General features: G+C 39.2%; 1 long non-coding RNA gene across 1 annotated transcript in view; it reads right to left on the reverse strand.

Annotated features, from left to right (window-relative positions):
• Nucleotides 1–170: 170 nt before the first annotated feature.
• Nucleotides 171–23,267, reverse strand: part of LOC144224222 (uncharacterized) — a 23,746-nt gene continuing 649 nt past the window's right edge. Inside the window, exons 2-3 of the long non-coding RNA XR_013332987.1 lie at nt 5,702–5,935; nt 171–1,073 (exon numbers count right to left, since the gene is read on the reverse strand). This is a non-coding gene — a long non-coding RNA (uncharacterized LOC144224222). The remainder of the gene's footprint in view (nt 1,074–5,701; nt 5,936–23,267) is intronic.

A 23,267-nucleotide genomic window follows, 5' to 3' on the forward strand; every position in this document is an offset into this window, starting at 1 on the left:
CTAATGGATCACATAAGTACAGGTGTCTGTGGAAGGATCAGGGAATGAAACCCGGGAAAAATTTAGAATTAAAAGTGTGTATGGGGGGGTAGTCTCCCTGAAAAAGACATTGTAGAGAATATAACTGAGAGACATTTTTAATTTGTTTTTACACTTTTAAAATGGAAGCATAATATACAGTAAAGGGCACACATCTTACGAACTCAGGTCAATGAATTTTTAGAGTAGACACAAATGAGTAGATCAAAATATGAAACATTTCTTGCACCCAGAAACCTCCTTCATGCTTCCTTCAGCCAAAAACGCTTCCAAAGGTAACCATTATTCTGATTACTGTCACTGCAGAGTTTTTCTAGTTTTCGAACTTCCTATAAATGAACTCACATTGTGCTGTGTCTGTTTTCTTAAAACTTAATATGGTATTTGTGAGATTAGTTCGTGCTGTGCATTTACCAATAGTTTGTTCATTTTCACTGCTGTATAGTACTCCATCACATGACTATTCCACAATTTATTTATTTACTCTGTTCTTGATGGATATTTATGTTATTTATAGTTTGGGACTATTATGAATAGTGCTACAATGAACATTCTTCTTGGCCATGTCTTTTGATGCATTTCTGTTGGGTATATACCTAGGAGTGGAATTGGGGAATAGCGAATGTGTTTAGTAGATTCTGCAAAATCGTTTTCCAAAGTGGTTTTTTTTTTTTTTTTCAGTCGGCGTTTGGACTGGACTTATCTGGGATGGTTCTTTTATGTTCCGTCTGTGTCAGCTGGATTCAGTCCTGCATTAGCAGTCAGCTGGCGGCTGGTGGCCTCGTTCACTTGCTTGGCTGTTGGTTGGTCGTCGGTAGTAGTGATGGGGCTAACTTAGCGATGGGGCCCCCGTAATTCAGCAAGCTGGTCAGGGTTCATTCACATGGTGATGGTGGCAGTTTGCCAGGAGTAGCAAAAGAGAGCAAACTCCAACATACCAGCTCTTTCCAAGCCTTCACTGGTGTCATATTTGCTCCCGTTGCCCAAAGCATGTCACATGACCAAGCCCAGATTCCAGAAATGGAGAAATCGACCTTTTAGAGGGAAAAATGGAAAAGCCAGTTGTAAATTGTATGTGTCAATTACAATCACATACACAGATGGGTATCATTTGTGGCTATTTTTAAATTTGCCACAGTATTGCCCTGATTTACACTCCTACTGGCAGTAATGGGATAGCACTTGTTCATGTCCTCACCAGTACTTGGAATTGTTAGTCCTTTTCGTTTTAACCATTCTTCTGGATGAGTAGTGGAATTTTCTTGTTTCTGTTTTTTTTGTTTTAATTTTTATTTTCTTGGTGACTACTGATACCAAATTCCTTTTGCATGCTGATGGTCCATTTGGATGCACTGTTTTTTTGTTTTTGTTTTTGTTTTTGGAAGAGTCTATTCAAGCCTTTTTTCTATTTTAAATTAGATTATCTGCCTTCTCAACTTTTTATAGGACATACACACAGATATACGTACATATTCATTGTTTATATATTCTTACATCTTATCACTTGCCTTTTCATTTTTTTTATTATTTTAATGGTGACTTTCAATAACAGAAATTATAAATTTTAATAAAGTTGAGTTTTCCAGTTTCTTTTTACATTTAGTGCCTTTTTGTGTTCTGTTTAAGAGCTCTTTGGGGGGCGCCTGGGTGGCTCAGTTGGTTAAGTGCCAACTTTAGCTCAGGTCATGATCTCACGGTTGGTGGGTTTGAGCCCCGCATCGGACTCTGTGCTGACAGTTCAGAGCCTGGTGGAGCCTGCTTTAGATTCTGTGCCTCCCTCTCTCTCTGCCCCATCACCCACTTGTGCTCTGTTTCTCCCTGTCTCTCAAAAATAAATAATTGTTAAAGAGCTCTTTGCCTACCCCAGGTGATGAAGATATTGCCCTAGGTTATTGTACAGCAGCAATATCATTTTACCATTCCCATTTAGGTCTACAATCCACCTGGAACTGATTTTGGGGTGTCAGTAGGGTATTGAGGTTAATTTTATCCCATCTTGATACATCACCACTTATTGAGAAGACCACCCGTTCTTAACTCTATTATACTGCAGTGACCTATTTTATTTCCTTTCACCAATACCACATTTATTTAATTTAACTTTCCAATCAATCTTGAGATCTGGAAGTGTAAGTCTTCCAACTTTCTTTTCTACATCAAGCTTGTTTTTGCTTTCTTTTGGCCCTTGCATTTCCATATAAATTTTAAAACCAATTTGTCAATTTCCAATTTGTCAGCGACCTACAGTCATTTTGAAAATGGAGATTGCATTGAGTCTATTCATTGGACTAAGTATAATTGACTCTTAGAATACTGGGTCTTCTAATCCATGAATTTGGTGTTAATAAGCTTACACTTATTACAGTCTATTTAAAATTCTCTCAGGAATGTTCTGTAGTGTTCAGCAAAGAGAGCTCATACATCTTCTATTTTATTCTTTTTTATTTGATAAGTTTTGCTGTTATTGTAAATGGAATTGTTTTTTAAAATTTCATCTTCAATATTTTTGGCTAGCACACAGAAACACAGTGTTTGCCTTGTCTTTTTGAGGGTACTCTGTCCTATTCCTCTATTTACTATAAGATTTTCCCTCAATAGCTCTGGGTTTTCAGCAATCTTACTATGATATGCCTGGTGTGGCTTACTTTTTGTATGTATCTTGCTTCCAGGTCATAGAAATTCTTGACTCTGTGACTTGATGTCTTTGGTCAGTTTAGAGAAATAGTTTCTGCCCCATTCTTTCTCTGGGAACTTTAGCTACCCATATATTAGACTTTTCCAGCATGTACCATGTATCTTTTTCACTCTTTTCTCTATTTTCATGCTTTGTTTCTCTGTGTGTTTCAACTTGAGGTATTTTTTTTTTTTAACTCACCTATCTTCCAGTTTGCTAACTCTCTCTTCTGTTTATAATCTATTACTAAATCCAATTTTTGAGTTCTCAATTCAGTTACTGTACATTTCAGTTCTAGAATTTCCATTTAGTGCTTAAAAAAAGACTTAGTTCTTGGTGAAATCCTCCATATATATATATATATAAAACTATTTCCATGACCATTTCAATCTCAGTTATTTTAAAGTCAAAGTCTGAGAACCTCAATATCTGAATCACATGTGTTTCTCTTTCTATTGTCTTGGCTTCCCCCCCTTAAATCTTAGTCATTAAATCTTAATGACTTCCCGCCTTAAATCTTAGTCATTGGTCATATTTCCTGGTATGCCCAATAATTTGGATTGAATGATGGGAATTGTGTGTAGAAAAAAATAAAGATTCTAGATGATGTCTACCTTCCTATAGAGAGGATTTAATTTGATTTTGGAAAGCAGATCATTCATTGTGACCCAAGCAGGAATTGAACTGATTGGAGATGAGATTCAGTCCTTGAAAGGGCTCTTCTATCCCTGAATTATTGCATCTTTTCCTAGGGTGTGGTCCTTCAGAGTCCCAGCTGAAAGTCTGGAATACATTCCAGTACTCCTCTTTTTGGAGAGTCTTGAACTCCAAGTTTTGTCTTTCAAGCATCATGGACCACTAAAGTCTCTGATGACCATTTTAGTATGAGAAATTGTCATATGGTTGCTTGGTTTCTTCCTCTTGGACTGTGTCTAATTAGTTTAGGAATAGGTCAGTGCCTTGAGGGGAAATTGCACAGGGAAGGTGGGGCTCGCTTATCTAAGATGCTGGATCCTCACACCCTTTCAGTTTGATAGTCCTGAAATCTACTTTTCATCTCCTTAGCCCAGTGAGACTCCTGCAGCACTTGATCATTTATGTACATATGTATATACATACCTGTGTATGCACGCATGTGTGTGTGTGTATTTCTCCGTGGCCTGTATACTTCACCAAACTCTTTGGGGAATAGGAGTGGTAACTATCTGGCTCACCTCAGTGTATTTTATTTCCCTTCAGGATCTTGATCCCTTAAGTCCTGACTGTTTTGGTTACTCTCCATTGTTTGAATAGCTGTTTAATTTAGAGGCAGTGTTTTATGACTGTTTTTCTGGGAGAGTTCGTCTGATACAAGCTACTTATTCATAGGTCCAAATAGAAGTTTATAATTCTTTAATGCTTAAAGAAGAATAACATGTTGTCAGGAATATGAGTTATGTGAAGGGAAAGTTCTTTATTTCCTGTGCAAGTATGGAGGTCTCGTGATTCTTATGTACTTTCTGAGTATCACTGCTTTATTTGACATTTGACTTCAGACAGATTTGGATAGTTCTGGTCACAGCTGCTGTAACTTTCCATTAGTCCCCGAGGACCTGAAGTTCTTCAAACTGATCTCTGGGGAACAGAATGGTTCCCCATGGCTGCTTAGCAGTTGGCCGTGTGGCTATGGCAGTATTAGATGATTCTCCAAGAGTATGCTGGGACTAATCTTGAAGAATCCACTGGGATGAAATATGGGTTTCTGTCATCCAAAGCTCAACAAGAAAAACCAGCTTAAATAAATAATTCCCTGTGAGGACATTGCCACTGCCGTGCCTAGGGAAATGGTTTCCATAGGAAACAATAATAAAAATAGCATTATTTTTAAACTGGGAAAAAATGACACTTTAGGTATCCAGATTTTAAAATCATATAACAGAGGAAATATTTGAAGATTCAGATATTTTGGTTTTACAGAGTCCTTGCTACCTTCTTTAGATTATATTACCTGGAACCACACAGTGGATCATACCTCCAGTGTTCATTGATGTGTTCTGGAGGGGTTGAAAGTAAGGACTGTCAGTGGGTGGTGATCTGTCCTGCTCTTAGGAACAATGAAAGCCATAATCATTTAAGTATCTAATTGTATAGTCATAATTCTAGACAAAAGTTCTCCCCCAATTACATCATCTAAACTGTTCTTAAAACTAAACTCCTCTGGGGGCGCCTAGATGGCTCAGTGGGTCAAGTGTCTGACTTTAGCTGAGGTCACAATCTCACCGTTCTTGAATTCCAGCCCCGCGTCAGACTCTGTGCAGAGGGAGACACAGAATCCAAAGCAGGCTTCAGGCTCTGAGCTGTCAGCACAGAGCCTGACGTGGGGCCTGAACCCACGAATTGCCAGATCATAACCTGAGCTGAAGTCGGACACTTACCCGACTGAACCACCCAGGCGCCCTGAGAGCTTTTTTTCTTAAAATTGTTGAGGAATCTTTCAGCAGACTGAGTTACCAACCAGCTGTCAAAAACTTTCCTTTTCAAAGGAAATAATTTGCTTTTGATAAGAGCAAATGAGTCTTTCCAATTTTTCCTCAATATCTGGCTTGTTTTCTACGGGTATCAAGAAATTACTCTATGCTTAAGAAATCCTCCCTAAAAACACGCTCTCTTTCCTGACTATGGGATTGGACATGTCTGATTGTGAGCAATGTGAAAAGTGTTATTAGTATTTTAAAAACAGATTTATTTTAACAATTACTTTCTGCTTTCTGGTGGTGCACCTCAGCCAGTTAGAGACAGATTCTGAGGCAGCAGCATCCTATATGGGTGCTAGGGAAATGTTTTCTGGGAAAATATCAAACGGATTTTCCCATCAATGCTCTGCCCTGGCTTATGATGTGAACTCGACCACTCAATTCCTCTATCCTCCAACTTTAGGGACACAAAGGATTCTAGAATTTTACTTAACAGATAATAATTAAAGGTGAATTCAGAAAATATAGAACAGACCTGTACTCATAAAGTCCTCCAGTGTGAATTCGGGTTGCATCAGACAATGCCTGCCCTAGCAGCTGGTCCACACAGCACTCAGAGATCCTTACGCAGAAGAAAGTGGCTCTTGTCCCTTACCGAGGTCACCACAGGCAGGTTTTCCTTGCCACAGCTGGTTAGCAATGCACATCTGGTTAGCATCTGCACATCTGAGCATGCCCAGCTCTGTCGCTGCTATGGAATGCTGGTGTCCTGAAGGAAGTAAAGATGATGGAATAAACAGATGGTGGTGCTAGTGAAGCCTTGCTAGTTAGAGACAGCTTGAGAAGAGCTGGGGAGGAATAACCCAAAGAAAGAAAGAAAGGTACGAAAAAACATGTTGTTTTGATTTTGTGGTAAAAGGAATCTCCATTTATTACAATTCTTCCTACCCTTCACACCCACAGTTTAAAGCTATCTTTCTTTTCAGAGATGTTCTGGTTGCCCAGCCAGGAGTTGAACACCCTCTCCTATAGCATCTATATTCTGCTTTCAGGTGTGGTTACCTCCATATGTGCCTAATGGCATCACCGGGGTGCAGGGTCTTCATTGAAGGGAGTGTAATGTATAAGTCACTTCTTGCCCTGTGTAGTGGCCAAGAAATGACCTTAGATTAAGAAATGTGCTTAAATCAAGCAAATAACACAAGTTTTCTGAGCCTCAGTTTCCTCATCTATAAAAAATGGATAGGGGCACCTGAGTCGTTCTGGCTGGTTAAGCATCAGACTCTTGGTTTTGGCTCAGGTCATGATCTCATGGTTTGTGGGTTCGAACCCAGCATCGGGTTCTGCACTGACAGTGCGGAGCCTGCTCAGGATTCTCTCTCTCTCTCTCTCTGCCCCTCCTCCACTCTCTCTCTCGCTCTCAAAATAAATAAATAAACTTTTAAAAATATATTTTAGGGGCGCCTGGGTGGCTTAGTCGGTTAAGCATTCGACTTTCGCTTAGATCATGATCTCGCGGTTCGTGGGTTCGAGCCCCGCGTCGGGCTCTGTGCTGACTGCCAGCNAGGGGTGATAATATTAGTAGTTACCTAATTGGGCTTGTGTAAAAATGGAATTAAATATTTCAAGTAAAGTATGCAGTATGCTGCTTGGCACATGACTCTCAGCTACACATATTGGTAAATGCATATATGTAAGTTCATAATATTGATGTTATGTTATCCCAGAGCTACCTGGCTAAGATGAGGGAAGAAAGATCAGTGCCTAGCACCCTTTCTAAACACGTGCTCTCTACCTCACTGTCTCCTGTCTTCGCTTAGTTTTTATTGTCTCTTATCCCCAGGGAAGCTGGTTAAGATGCACAGAAACTAGACAAGAAAGCATGTTCCTCATAGTCAAATCAGTGTAGGAATGCTTTCTTGTCAGGTTATAGAACTTTTCTAATTACAAATTATGCTGGGTGCTGCCAGTACCTTTGTTGCTCTAGAGGCTACTAAGTGATTTCATTGTCAAGGCCTTTGGTTTATGGAAGCATCTTTCCCAGTAACCGGAGGCTACAGGCTAATTGACAGATTACACTAGAGTGGGTCCAGAAACATCTTTAGGCACCGTGCAGAATACAGCAGCTTCGTACATGTTGCTAAGGTACTTCTCTGGGTTTCTAGGGTAACTGGCATCTCAACATCTCTGGGTTTGTATTCAGGCTATTCCTGGTATGATAATGGCAGTCTGCTTCTATACCTGAAGGTCTTTAACTCTTCTCACTATTTCTGCCCTTGCTGCCTTCCTTCCTCACTGCCAATTCTTTCCTTAAACGCTTACAACTGGCCTCACTACTCCTTCAAACTGCTCTCTGAGCATAGAATGACCTCTTGACTTCCAAATGCAACATTCTCCCTCCAGGCTCCACGCAGCTCTTTGCAGCCTTTAACCCTCATTAGCACGCTGTCCTTCTAAAACCTTGTCCTCCATGGGCGTCTTTGGGATATACTCTGGGTATCTCTCTTCTCTGCCCAATCTTTCCTTGCCTTTGCTTGCTTCCACTTTCTGTCCCTTAAATATCAGCATTCCCCAAGGGTCTGCCCTGAGCTACATTCTTTTCTTGCTCTATATATTTTTTCCCACTTGAATTCATCCACTCACATACTTATTAAAATGCAGAAGAGCCTAATGGAGAGAGTTTTTTAAAAAATCACATGAAACATCAGGGATAATATTTGTCATCTTTCTGTCTATATTTATGCATTTAGTTGCATGGTTTTATAAAAATGGGATCAGTCTATATATGTGTCTGCTTTCTTTTTAAAAAATGTTTATTTATTTATTTTTTATTTAAACAATTTTAACGTTTATTTATTTTTGAGAGACAGAGAGACAGAGCGTGAGCAGGGGAAGGGCAGAGAGTGAGGAAGACACAGAATCTAAGCAGGCTTCAGGCTCTGAGCTGTCATCCCAGAGCCTGACATGGGGCTTGCACCCATGAACAGTGAGATCATGACCTGAGCCGAAATCTGATGCTTAACTGACTGAGCTACTCAGGTGTCCCTATTTATTTATTTTTGAGAAAGGGAGAGAGAGAGCAAGAGAGAGAGAGCAAGAGAGAGAGAGTGCAAAGAAGGAGGAGATGAGCGAGAGAATCCCAAGCAGACTCTGCACTGTCAGCATAGAGCCTGATGCAGGGCTTGAACTCACAAAGAGTGAGATGATGACCTGACCTGAAACCAAGAGTCAGATACTTAACCCATTGAACCACCCAGGTGCCCTGTGTGTCTGCTTTCTTTAACTAGACAATACAGTTTGAGTATTATAGGCCAATGTAGGATTTTGGCCATCATTTTAAGTGTACTATATTGTATTAGCTTGCTAGGTCTGCCATAATAAAGTACCACAGACTGGAAGTCGTAAAAAATAGAAAATACTTTTCTCCCAAGTCTGGAGGCAAGAAGTTGGAGATCAAGGTGTCAGTGGGGTGCTTTCTTCTGAGGTCTCTGTCTTTGGCTTGTAGATGGCTGTCTTCTCTCTGTGTTCCTACATGATCTTCCTCTTTGTTATGTCTTTGAAAATGGAGTAGGGCCAATTGAAAACCCTACCTCTAGGTACAATCACATTCTGAGGTGCTGGGATTAGATTAGGACTTCAACAAATGAATTTTGGGGGAAAGCGACACACTTCCACCCACAGCACATGTATTTTAAAAATAATTCTTCATTCGTGCCATATTTTCAAAATTTAAACAATGCCATTATAGTTGTCTTTGTTTTTTTAATTTATTTTTTAAGACTTATTTTTGTCTTTGGTTTTGGAAGTTTCTTTTTATCCCTTTGGTTAAAAGTGAGTTGAGTTTCACTAAAGTTTGGCTTGCCTGTGAAACTAAACTGTCCACAGATAGTTATTCCTTTATCTGTGGTCCAATTTTTTGTTGCATGCACCATTGTGGTAGTGATTATCTGCCCTGTGAGTGTCCTTAGTTATCTTCTGGTTACTATACTTAACAAGAGAGACTAGTTTTCATTTATGTCTACTTCCCCATAGTCTATACCATAGCCTGGGACTCTGAGGATGATGGATGAGTTATAGCTCATCGGCAATCCTGAAATTCTTGGCTACCCAATGCTTTTAAGGCTCAAATCTTACATTTTTCATATCATTTAGACTCTTTTTGTCTCCTATTTTTTTCTCAGTTCTCCCCTTCCATAGTTGTTTTTTTTTTAGCCTACAAGAAATTTTTTTAACACATTGCCTTGCACTCACTGAACACCTGTGTTGATCTAGATAGTTAGATTAGTTTCACTGTTAAGATACCAAAGCTAAGAAAATGGAATTTTTCTTACCAACTTTCCCTTTTGTCAGGTGGATAGTAAATATGTATCAGAAAAGAGCTGGTTGAGATCAAGCACCATCTTAAGTTTTTCTTGTGGTAATGATTTTACATGTGGACAGAGCCATCATGGGGGCCGAAAAATACTGATGTGTATCTTAGCACTCTACCTTAATTACACTGTTCTAGTAAATTAAACATGCTTTTCTTCTTTTTCAGGTAGTTCTTTTAACCTGAGCTTGGCAGCTTCCATATTTTCCCTAAACTTCAGTTATTAACCCTGTGAATAAAATGCTGTTCTCTCTCTTGGTATATGGATGCTGACTTCCCTCATAAAGAGTACCAGGCCAGGAAGAGACTCACTAACTATAGAATAGAAAATGTCAAAAAGGAAATCCTTTACATTTGGTGGTTTTCTGAGGATAGATTTTTATCTGAGAACATATGTTGTCTGGAAATTCTTTTATGCATTTCTAAACAAATTGGGGGTATGGAAGTGAAAAGGCAATTCTATTATTCAAAAAAATTACAAAATATTAAATAAATACAGAAAAGCTTAGATAATAATATAATAAGAATATAATAATCTCCCCTGCATCAACTATACAACTTAAACTCTTGATCCTCTTTGTCTTCTTCACTCCTTCTCTTGCTAAACAAACAAACAAACAAACCCCCAAACATTGAATTTTGTATTTATCATCCTTTTGGATTCTTTTTGGAATTTTAGTATCCATGTATAAAACCATAAATAATATATCCTGTTATAACGCATATAAAAGATACCATATATGTAAGTTTCAGCAACTTTCTTTTTATTTAGTGTCATTTAAAAAATTTATGTGTGGGGAGCCTGGGTGGCTCAGTTGGTTACAGTTACACGTCTAACTCTTGTTTTGGCTCAGGTCATGATCTCACAGTTTGTGAGTTCAAGCCTTGCATTGGGCTCTGCACTGACACCACGGAGCCCGGTTGGGATTCTCTCTCTCACCCTCTCTCTCTGCCTCTCTCAAAATAAATAAATACATTTTAAAAAGTCTTTAAAAAAATGTATGTTTGTCCTTATACTTCTTATTATTCCATTTCACTCTGTATAATATTCTTTTGTATGAATAGTCCACTTTTTTTTTTTTTAAATCAAGTCTCCTAATGGCCATGTAGGTTGTTTCAAGTTTTAATTCTTTTTACTATGAAAAGAACACAGTGTTTCAGTGAATGCTCTTGTATGCGTCTTTTCCCAAATGGTACTAAATACAGATTGGGGCAACATATGAGAGTCCTGTTGTTTCACCTCCTCACCAGCATTAATTTGGCATAGTTTCAACTGGGATTTTTCATCATCACCATTTACTACTGAATGTTGTGCTAGACTGGAAGACACTAACTGAAACCCCAGGGTGCTCAATTTCACCTTTAAATAGAGGTATTAAAAGATTCAAATACTTAATCATAGATTTACTTAAGAAATGATATCTTCTAGGGGTTTATTTGAATGGGCACTAAATAAAAATATTAATTCATTTTCTCTAATAAAAGGTGCTCAACAAACTTTCCTCTTATTAATCCAGAGAGGAATTGTAATCAGGTTGCATTTGATAGAATGCTGGCAGTTTGAATAAGTCCACATTGTTCCCTCTCCATTTCAATTTAACTACTCACTTCTACTCTTAAGCTGGAGATAGTAAGCTGCTGGGAGTTAAAGGGTGAGTTAGCCTCCAACCCTGCTTGTGTCCAGACAGGGAGCCAGTGCAAGGCTCTTCTCCTCTGTGTGAGTCTGAAGCACAGAGCTGGAGATTCCAGATGAGCTTCAGGAGGGTCCTCCTGGAAAGGGCATGGTCTGAGGAAACCCACAGATCCATGGGAGAAACAGCATCACTGTACTGCATTAGTTTCCCTGGTAGGATATAACTGAGCATGTATCACAATCCATGTATCCACAGAACACTTAGAAACATCTATCATGAGATATCCTTCACAAGCCCTGATAGAGTAACTGCTACCTAACTAATCCTCTTCACATAAACTGATCAAAATCTATAAGGACAAGGGGCCTGTCTGGCAATCAAAACTGATAAAAACATATGAGTTTTGTCTTTGGATGTTGGACAATAGAAAGATAATTAGGTGAGCACCACAATCATCTCAGCTCTTTGCCTGAGGGTTTTCTCTGAGTCAAGGTGCAGTGAGAAGGAGCCCACCCTTCTCTAGCCCACTGATCAATAGAGGCAAAGAACAGGGTTCAAAGCTGCTAATGCAGCTGGAGTTTGTGGGCACAGAGTAGTAGAATGAATGGAGTTATGCATAAAAAGAGCTCCAAAATTCTGCTTAGGGATCCTCTTAGCTCTTTGACTATATACTGAACTGTGAGTGTATGGGCAAGACCCCACTAGGCCTGGAGGTTTTACAGTGCTGAGAGATACAGGAATTCCAACAATTCAGAGTGGAAAGACCCCAGTGAACATCCTGACCCCACAACATGTCAAGAAGTCAGCATTCTAGCATTACTTTTTAGCATTTCTTGAGGCTGAGAGAAATTGACATCAGGTAGAAATTTGTTTCTACAGAAAGGAATAAAGAGAATCAGGAATGTTAAGTATGTGGCAAAATAAAAAAGACTATTTTTTCCTCTTTTGATGTCTTTAAGTAACATGGTTATTTAAAGTAAAAGTTAGGGCACTATATATTTTGTGATTTGTAATGCATAGTTATAATAAATGGCATGAAGTGTACAAAACACAGGTAAATAACATCATACTATTTCAAGATTTTAAAATGTACACTTATTAACTCTAAAGACTGTGACAAGTATACATATTCTTATCCCTAGAGAAATCACTAATAAATAAGAAAAAGGGGTATAGCTAAAAAGCCCATAATGGAACTAAAATGGAAAAAAAAATTTTTGGTAAAACCAAAAGAAGGCAAAAAAAGAGCAGCAAAGAACCAAAAGATCCATTCAGGCAAATAGAAAACAAATAAAATGGTATACCTAAATACAATCATATCAATAGTTACATTAAATATAAATGTACTAAACATTCCCATTAAAGACAGAGATTACTAGACTAGATAATGAAGCAAAACCTAACTACATGCTGTTTAAAGGAGTTATGCTTTCATGAAGTATCAGAGGGATTGAAAGTCAAATAATGGGAAAAGATATACCATACTACACATAAGAAGGGCTGGTTAAATTAACAGTAGGCAACATTGACTTCAACAAGGAATATAACTAGAGAAAAGAATTACATTGATATCAATGGCCAATTCTGTGGGGATACATAACAATTAAACAATCATACATGCATGTATTCCTAATAACAGGGTTCCAAAAACATAAAGCAAAAACTGAGAACTGAAGGGAAAATAAACAACATCCACAATCATAGTTGGAGATTTTAACACCTCTCTCTCTCAGTAAATGATAGAACAGCTAGAGTAAAAATTGGTAAGGATATAAAATACTTGACAAAATTATCAACTACCTTGACCTAACTGACATTTAAATAACACTGCACCCAAGAACTTCAGGAACACATTCTTCCCAGTGTAGCTGGAATCATAACTGACCACATGCTTGAAAGAAAAACACATTTTAATAAATTTAAAAGAATTGAAACCTTACAGAGTATGTTCTCTGACCATAAAATAATTAAATTAGGAATCAATAACAATAAGATATGTAGAAATTAAACAAATGACTTCTATTTTTCTTTTTAAGTAGGTTCCATGCCCAGCACAGAGCCCAATGTGGGGCTTAAACTCATGACCCTGAGGTTAAGAGTCAAGTGCTCAGCTGACTAAGCTACCCAGGCACCTATAAACAACTCACTTCTAAATAAAACATGCATAGGAGTGCCTGGGTGGCTCAGCTGGTTAAGTCTGACTTCAGCTGAGGTCATGATCTCACGGTTCATGAGTTCGAGCCCCATAACAGGCTCTGTGCTGACAGCTCAGAGACTGAAGCCTGCTTCAGATTCTGTGTCTCCCTCTCTCTCTGTCTCTCCCTCGCTTGTTCTCTGTCTCTCTGTCTCAAAAATAAATAAACATTAAAAAAGAAAAATATTTATAAAAAATAAAACATGGATAAACTAAAATCACAAGGAAAATTAGAAAATACTTAGCGCTCTGATAATGCAAATACATGTTAAAATTTGTGGACTGCAGTTAAGGTGGTTTTTAGAAGGGAATTTATAGTTTTTTTTTAAAATTTATTTTCAAGTTAGTTAACATACAGTGTAGTCTTGGCTTCAGGAGTAGAACCCAGTGATTCATTTTTTACATACGACACCAGTGCTCATCCCAAAAAGTTCCCTCCTTAATGTATGTCACCCATTTAACCCACACCCAAACTCCCCTGCTCCAGCAACCCTCAATTTGTTCTCTGTATTTAAGAGTCTCTTATGGTATGCCTCCTGGAGGGGAGTTTATAGTTTTAAATACTTATATTCCAAAAGAAAAAAGATTCTGACTTAAGAATCTAGAAAAAAATAAGCAAATAAAATCCAAAGTAAGCATATAGAAGATAATTACAAATATAAGAGCAGATACAAATGAAATAGGAAACAAAAGCTATCTTAGATTAATAAGGCACAAAGTTGGTTTTCTGAAAAAATTAATAAAATTGATAACCCCCTAGCAACTCTGATTGAAAAAATTGACAATATTTACAACAAATGATCTTATAGACATTACATGGGTATTAGAAGAATATTATGAACAACATAATTAAGAACATCTTATAAAATTCAACACCTGTGTATATATAAACTTATCAAAGCAGAAATAGAAGGAAAGCCCCTCAATGAAATATTTGATGCTTTCTCCAAAGGTTAAGAACAGTGCATGGATGTCCAACCTTTAGTTTTTGTTTATTTATTTATTTATGCCTAAAATAAAAAGAAACAACTCTAAATGATTATTCAATCGTGTTTGCTGGTTTGCTTTTCATGGTGGCATGGGCTAGCAGTTCTGAAATTGTCTTTGTATTATTCTAGGCTAAAGGAAATGAATAAATATATTGAGGATAATAGTTTGGGGTTTCAAATAAGAAAAGTAGAGAAGCAGGCCATGTAACCCATAGTTCTAAATTAGAATTGCATGTGTCAGTTGAAAAACCATGGTTTTTAACATTGAGAAAAATGATATACATATTTATGCATATTCTATGTTTTTATAGAGATGGCAATAGACAGAGGTGTATAAGCATATATAGTTTTTCTACTGAAATGAACTAGGACCCTTTGGAGAAGTGAGAGATTGTAGGACTGAGAGAGGGAAAGGACAGGATGAGCCAGAACAGCTGATTGACTCAGTTAGTAGGGAACCAAGGAATGATCGGGTCACATCGAATTACTCAGGACTTGGACTGAAGGGGCTAAATCTGGAACAGTTTGAATATCATAATAACTATTGATAATAACAGATTATTACCTATTGAATAATATAAACTATTTATGAGGCCATTCTGATATAAAGAAACTAGTGAACAGATATATAAATGGGGAAGAAGGGAAAGTTCTTCTTCATCATAAAATATCAAGAAAGGGGGCAGGAATGGGGAGAGGGAGAAAAAGGTAGAGAGAGGAAGGGGGAGGGAGATGGGGAGGGAGAGGAAGAGAGGGAGAGGGGGAGAGAGAGAAGGAAGGAAGGAAGGAAGGAAGGAAGGAAGGAAGGAAGGAAGGAAGGAAGGAAGGGAGAAGGGGAATAAAATTAGGAAATCAAAATGAACTTCACCAATATTGGGACAAACCAACAACATTTGACCTGATGTTGAGAAGGGCACAAGATCAATTCACTGATACTCACTCCTACCAAAATGCAGAACCTGATTTTTTTCAACATATCTAAATAGGCTAAATAGAAAGGTTGAAATAATGCTGCTTATTTTAAAAAACAACAGCTTATATCTATGCTGTTCCAGAAAAGATGTAACAGAGCTAAAGCATAACTTACTATGTTATGTTTTGAAATGATTTTAAATCTAGACATAAGCCTGTACTAGAACAAATTAAAATGTCTCTTAAGGTGAAATATTATAGAAACGATAGAAATTTCTAAAAATAAAACTTTCTGGAAATATATTGGCAGTCTTTACCTCATCGAATCACCTACAATTAAGAATATCCCTGATATTTTTATACCCCAAATAATAATAAACTTCAGATTTTACTAATGTATTGTTATGCGGATACTTTTGCGAGAACAAGACATACATTGTCCCCCCTGAATTAGCAGTTAGGCAATTGACCAGAGACATCCAAATGAGTAAGTAGACGCTTTCATAAAGCTTTCGATTTCCGTTTGAAAGAAAACAATACAAATAGTGAACATGTTTGAATTAAGGGAAAATAATTAGAACAAAATTGATACTTGCATATAAATTTATAATTTACAAGGCACTTTTGTATATATTTTTTGACCTCACATCCAACCTTTGAGGTAGGTAGGTTTCAGTTTTTCATTCCAATGAGGTTTTTATTTCCTAGAAATGCCAAGGATGCCAAGAAAAGGTTTTTTTTTTTGTTTTTTGGATTTGGTTTCCATGTATTCAGAGAATAAATAGAAATCCAGTAAGTCGTTTTACTGGCTAGCTTTCATTCAGAAATAGCATTAGACATTTCTCAAAATCCATTCTTTACAGAGGAGAAAGAAATGTCTGAAATCCACTCTGGATGCTTTTGGAATTCTTTCTGACTAAGCGGCATTTTCAGTTGAGAGAAGTGTTCGTTTTGCTCCCGTCCTTTGAGGAGCAGATGGGCGTTGACTGTGCAGATTTGGTGATCTGTGCAGCAAGCCTGGGCTCTCGTCCTTGCAGCCACTTGCAGAATTCAGAGCTTTACTCTCCCGTGTCTTCCTGCGACATTTCATCTGGGGAGTGGTGGAGCTGTTTCTCATCACCCAGAGGAAGCTTTGTCTTTTGCCATCATGTTTACTGTTCTGTTGTGCGTTTTATGTGTAATCAACAAAGTAGTTTCGGAGTCTCTTTCGTGCCTCTTCATAATTTTTGCTTCAGCACATACTTTTTTTGCTTCTCGGTTAACAGGTGTCTGTATTTTAGGTGTCCGTTTTGGCTTGGGCTTGAGGCACATTCCAGCTCTATCCAGCACCTGTTGCTGGAAGCGGTGTGAACATGCTTCTTGAAAGTTGCGTGAAGGCTGTACGCCCTGAGGAAACAGGGGGCCTGACTGAGGCAGGTGTCATGTAGTTTCAGCTACATTGCTCGACCGCACAAGGCTGAGAGCTGGTGAGAGCTCTAACCCAGTTTCATTGTGAAGATGTGCCAGGCAAACCCAAATTGAATGATGTCGTACAGAATAAATGGCCTATACTCTTCTAAAATGTCAAGATCAAGAAACAAAAGACAGGAAGTGATGTGACTGTTCCATATGGAAGAAGATTCCAGAGACCTAGTGATGAAGTGTCATGCATGAGCCTGGAGGGGATCCTGACCCTGGGCTGGATCCTGACCCAGGACAAAGTAACTATAAAGGACATTATTAAGACCGTTGATGAAAGTGGAATGTGGACTGTATCTGTGTTTGCCTATAATGATGAGCCTTGGAGTATATATATTGTTAACATGGGTTACTTGGGAAAGAGTGCCCCCATTTATTTATTTTTTGCTTTTTTTTTTTATAATCTTTATTTATGTGTGTGTGTGTGTGAGAGAGAGAGAGAGAGAGAGAGAGAGAGAGAGAATGTGAGCAGGGGAGGGAGGAGGAACAGAGAGAGAGGAAGACACAGAATCTGAAATAGGCTCCAGGCTCTGAGCTGTCAGCACAGAGCCCAGTATGGGGCTTGAACCCATGAACTGTGAATTCATGACCTGAGCTGAAGTTGGATGTTTAACCAATTGAGCCACCTAGGTGCCCGGAAAAATACCTCCATTAAAAAAAAAAAAGCATACAGGATGCAAACAGTATGCATGATAGGATTCCATTTTTGTTAAATGATATATATGTATGTATATAAAATGAATTATGTAAAGATGATCAATAAAATGTTAATGACTATATTAAGGTGGTAGGAATTTGAACAACTTTTACATTTTTCATATTTATTTGCAATACAATTTTTTCAATGCACATGTATTATTTTTATGAAAATACTAAAAAGTAATGTTTTACTGTTAAAAGACAAGAAAGAAAAAGTCACTTGGTGCTGATTACAAGAAGATTTTGGGTTATTTCTGCTTCATCCACTTTTTTCCGATAGCCCTGAGTTTATTACTTTAAACATCTTACTCATCTAGACCCTCGATGTTCCCAGATGTGTGGAGCACATATAAAAATGTGAGCTAACTCCCTGGGTTGGAAAAAATTAGGGTGTCTGATGTTCTGGAGAATTGTTTGATATGGGAATTTCAGCAATTACTTTCTGCCATCGGAGAGGTCCCAGAAGAAACCCTTTTCCGGTGACTTCAAAGTTCTCCTGAGGACTGTGTCCCTTTGACCTTTAGGCACTTTGGACACACTGGGTACACTTTCCTCCTGACTACATAAGGTATATAAATTATATCATGTCCTGGATCTGACTGTCTTCCCTTTTCACCATGGATAAAACCATACTTCCTCTTGGCTGCCTGAGGTATTCTGAGAATTACCGAGGTGGGTTTGTGGAATGCTTTGAGCTGCTCACATGAAAGGAACAAACCTCTAATTTTGTTAATAACATAACAAAATTATGTTGTCCGTAGGCCCACCGAGTCAGGTAAAAACAGGGAAAGACCCGCCCAAATCAACGATACCCCCAACAATGAAGCCCAGCAAGGGGCTCATGGCAGTGCTGGCTATGGTCAGATGTGAAGGAGCTAGAGTTAATGCTTCCACAAGGCGTTCTCAACTAGTAATGGATGGGTTGGTGGATAAAGGTCAGCCCCCTCACCCGTCTGGTGGGTAACTGAGAGGTGGGTTCTGCACCACTTCCCAGTGCTTCCTGGAGGCGCTGAGCTTCAGTCACCTGCATTGGTAACTTGCTTCACGATGCCTTTTCTGGAGTCTTTGCTCCCTCTATTTCTCTTCATTGTGCGAGGTATTCTCTGGGATCCCCTCCAAAGTAAACGACTTACGCTTGAATCCTTGTCAGTTCTAGTCCAGCTAAAACGTCATGTGCTTCCCTACCACTCCATTGCCCTGGGATCCTGGCCCCCTTGGCTTTGCCTACCTAAACTGCCACAGCCTCCAGCTCCACTTTGAGCAAAGTTTACTCCGTTGGCAGCTAGTCACACGCAGCATACTCTTTCTATTGTGCAGCTGGCTGGAGTAGAAAGAACTGGAATCACACATACATGCCTGGCTGAAGAATCCTTACCAGCTGGGAAACCCACATCACCCAAAGTTTCTGAGCTTGTTTACTCTCCCCTGAAATACTGATAAGATTGCTTACCTCATTGGTTTGTCCTCTGGGTCTCATGAGCTAAATAACAAACCAGGATATTGCTTAATACCAGGTGACACTCCAGAAAAGATAGTTATTTTTGTTTGCACCATTTTCTTTCATTATTTACTTTCTGTGTGTCTCCATCTTGTTTCCCAAACTCGACTGTAGTTTCTCTGCCACGTTCAATGTATTTATCATACTGTCTTGCACATAAAAGACACTAAATAATGATTTGTTATCAGTTTTCTAAGGCTTTAAATCAAAGAATGCACTCTTTCAATTTGGGGATTTGTTTACGGATTATTTGTTATTGTAAAGCATTCTCAAGGAATTTTTAGCAGGTCATTCCTTTCCTTGGCCTCAGTTTTCTCATATGCAAAACAAATGTTTAGGTCTATACTTCTAGATGCACCGAGATCCTTCTAGCATTTCACTTTGGAATCTAGGTATTATTCCTCAAAGGCCAATACTCTAGGTTACTCTTCTGACCCATCAGGACTTAATACAATGGTAGTCACAGATTAAGTGCCTTCCTAGTGCATGCGGAATTCATTCCAGTCACCTTACTGATCCTGTAACCCCACAGCCTTCCCTCTTAACACTCACCTTTCCCTAACTCTATTCCAGCCAGACGGTCTTTCCTTTGTACCCAAAAGACTTTTCCAGGCTTGAGGCCCTTGGACTTGTTGTTTCTCATCACTTGGTTCTCTGCTCAAAGGTCTCCTCTCCCGGCTCTATCCCACAACCTTGCTTTTCTCCCCTTGTAATTGCCCTCTGAAATGATCTTATCATTTAGTATTTGCTTTGTTTGCATTTTATTTGCATTTATTGCTTGTTCTCCCCAGCTCAGCCTCTAGTTGTCCAATATAAATGTCTATTTTGGTTCCTTTTATAGCCTTGTGCCACTAAAATAGTACTTAAAACAGATCTGGGACAAACGAGGCCCCTCGGTAAACAATTGTAAAATGAATGAATGAATGAATGAATGAGTAAACTCTACCATAATTTAGAGCATTTAGATGGTGAGCTAAAATCTGTGGCCATCATGCCAGGTTCTAGTGAACTTCTTTAGATACGTATCCTAAGTGAATCATGTATCCTAAGTGGACCAATTGTCATACGTCTAAGTAAACATGCAGTGGGAAGAAACAAGGAAGTCCTGGGAAGACTATGCAAACAATCAAACCAGCTTCCCTAGAAACTTATTTGTAATGGGAAATTTAGATATAACTTATTAAATTAAAAAAAAAACGTTTATTTTTGAGGGAGACAGAGAGTAGGGGAGGGGCAGAGAGAGGGGAGACACAGAATCTGAAGCAGGCTCCAGGCTCTCTGAGCTGCCAGCATGGAGCCTGATGCGGGGCTCGAACCCACGAACCGTGAGATCATGACCTGAGCGGAAGTTAGATGCTTAACTGACTGAGCCACCCAGGCTCCCCTAGATATAATTTAAAAACAAGTAATTTATTTCTTTTAATTATGGAAAATTTCAAACATAAACATAAGCAGATGTAGAGAAGATAAACATAATGGAACATGGACTCTCTTGTGCCCTGTGGTGCACCCTCGGTGTGGGCCCCTCATCCTGGTGCCCATACCTTGTGTAATCTTCTCCCCTGAGTGTGTAGAAAACCTGTGGCTTGCTTTCTAAGCAAAATATTGCCGCTCGATGTCACCCCTTTGTGATTACTTACGTTATATAAGATTCCGTCTTGCTAACTAACTCAGTCCTTGAGGGGACTCTCCTTGCTGGCTTGATAAAGCAAGCGGCCATGCTGGGGAAGGGCATGTGACAATGAACTCCAGGTGCCCTCTAGGAGATGTGGGCAGTCTCCAGTTGACAGTTAGCAAAAAGCCAGGGTCTTCAGGTCTCCAGCTGCCAGGAAATAAATTCTACAGAGACCTGAGTGAGCAAGGGAGCTGAAGCTTTTCCAGTTGAGCCTCCAGATAAAACACAGCCTCACCAACGCCTGGATGGTACGTGTAAGACCCTAAGCAGGGGATCCTACGTGCCTGGACACCTGACCCATAAACACTGCGAGATAATAAACTGGTGTTGTTTTAAGCTGACAAATTTGTGGTAATGTGCTGCAATACGTAACTAATTCAGAGATATCACCTAATGTAAGCAATTTTCAATAGTTTGCCAGTATTGTTTCATCTACCCCATCATAGTTTGGGGGAGGGATGGTCTGGAGTATTTTATTATTATTTTTATTTTTAATTATTTTAAAAATATAATTTATTGTCAAATTGGCTAACATACAGCATGTACAGTGTGCTTTTAGTTTGGGGGGTAGATTCCTGTGGTTCATCTCTTACATACACCCCAGTGCTCATCCCAGCAAGTGCCCTCCTCAGCGCCCATCCCCCATCTTCCCCTTCTCCCCCAACCCCATCAACCCGCAGTTTGTTCTCTGTATTTAAGAGTCTTTTATGCATTCCCTCCCTCCTCTCTTTCTGTAACTATTTTTTTCTCTTTCCCTTCCCCCGTGGTCTTGTTACGTTTCTCAAGTTCCACATATGAGTGAAAACATATGATGTCTGTCCTTCTCTGCCTGACTTATTTCACTCAGCATAATACCTTCCAGTTCCATCCACGTTGCTTGAAGTGGCAGGATTTCATTCTTTCTCATTGCCAAGTAGTATTCCATTGTATATATAACCACATCTTCTTTATCCATTCATCAGTTGATGGACATTTAGGATCTTTCCATAATTTGGCTATTGTTGAAAGCGCTGCTATAAACATTGGGGTACATATGCCCCTATGCATCAGCACTCCTGTAACTGAAAAGGAATTCTGGATAAATTCCAAGCAGTGCTATAGCTGGGTCATTGGGTAGTTCTATTTTTAGTTTTCTGAGGAATCTCCACACTGTTTTTCAGAGGGGCTGCACCAGTTTGCATTCCCCAACAGTGCAAGAGGGTTCCCGTTTCTCCACATCCTCCCCAGCATCTGTTGTTTCCGGAGTTGTTCATTTTTAGCCACTCTGACCGGTGTGTGGTGGTATCTCAGCGTGGTTTTGATTTGTATTTGCCTGATAATGAGTGATGTTGAGCATCGTTCCGTGTGTCTATTGGCCATCTGGATGTGTTTTTTGGTAAAGTGTCTATTCATGTCTTCTGCCCATTTCTTCACTGGATTATTTGTTTTTTGGGTGTTGAGTTTGGTTAAGTTCTTTATAGATTTTTGGATGCTAACCCTTTATCTGATTGTCATTTGCAAATATATTTTCCTATTCACGTGCAAATACTTTAGTATGCATCTCTAACAGAGAAGGACTTAAAAGCATTACCATTATGCCAGAAAAATTAGGGCGTCAGTGAGAACCGAAAGGGGAGTCTTTTTTAAAGCCAGGAAGTCAGTGGATCTAGTATATTAATTGGGCAGGAGGAGAAAAGGTACTTGCTAGAAACTGAGTAAGAATAACATCCCTTTGTTTCTCATTGCCATGTAGTATTCCATGGTATAGATAAACCACATCTTCTTGATCCATTCATCTGTTGATGGACACTTAGGCTCTTTCCATGTTTNACTAATTTGACAATAAACTATTAAAAAAAAAAGGAGAAACACACACACACACACACACACACACACACACAAAAGAATAACATCCCCTTGATCCAATGAGCTAAAGAACAGGTAAGTATATGAGAGCATTCACTTGAAATGTCTAAGCCTTGACAATTTTTTTTTTTTACAGCGCAGTCACAAAGTACTTTATGCTAGTCTGTCATACAAAATCTAAAATCATTCAACCCCAATTCAAATTGTAGGCTTAAGATCTGACCCGTTCCCCTAACCTGTTCTGGAATGGACCCTTATAAATTCCATTTTTTATTCCTAATTCCTTATAACGTCATGTCATACCGTAACTGCCATCCCTACCACCTTTCCTTTACTCCAGGGAAGCTCTTTCCAACTGGCTTCAGTTCTTTTTCTTTCTTAGATAAGCCGATATCATCTACCTTTGACACCGCTCACGGAAGCGGCGCTTTGTAAGGGAGATTCTCGGGGCTCAGGGTTCAATCTAATCGCCGCCGCCAGGGCGCTTTGAGCTCTCTGGCAAGTACCACAGCGTTTTCTAAGCTGGATACAATAGTGCGTCGCAGGGTTCCAGCGAAGACTGGATAAAGAACATGTGTGACGTGGACCGTGCCCGGCACGGAGCAGGTACAGAGGCGCCCCACCACTGCCTTTGTTAGTTCCATCGCCGGCGTCCGAACACCAGAACGCCCAGCACCGCGCCTCTCCCGCTCTCGTCGCGGGGCATGCAGGGATTTGTAGTTTTTTGGGCCCCAGGTTGTATTTCCTCTCGGAGCCAGTCGGCCGGAGGAAGAACTACACATCCCAGTGGGCGGTGAAAGGAAAGGAAAGTGGGGCTCGGAAAACCGA

Source organism: Crocuta crocuta, unplaced genomic scaffold, assembly GCF_008692635.1.
Source record: "Crocuta crocuta isolate KB4526 unplaced genomic scaffold, BGI_CrCroc_1.0 scaffold11, whole genome shotgun sequence".
NCBI lineage: Eukaryota > Metazoa > Chordata > Mammalia > Carnivora > Hyaenidae > Crocuta > Crocuta crocuta.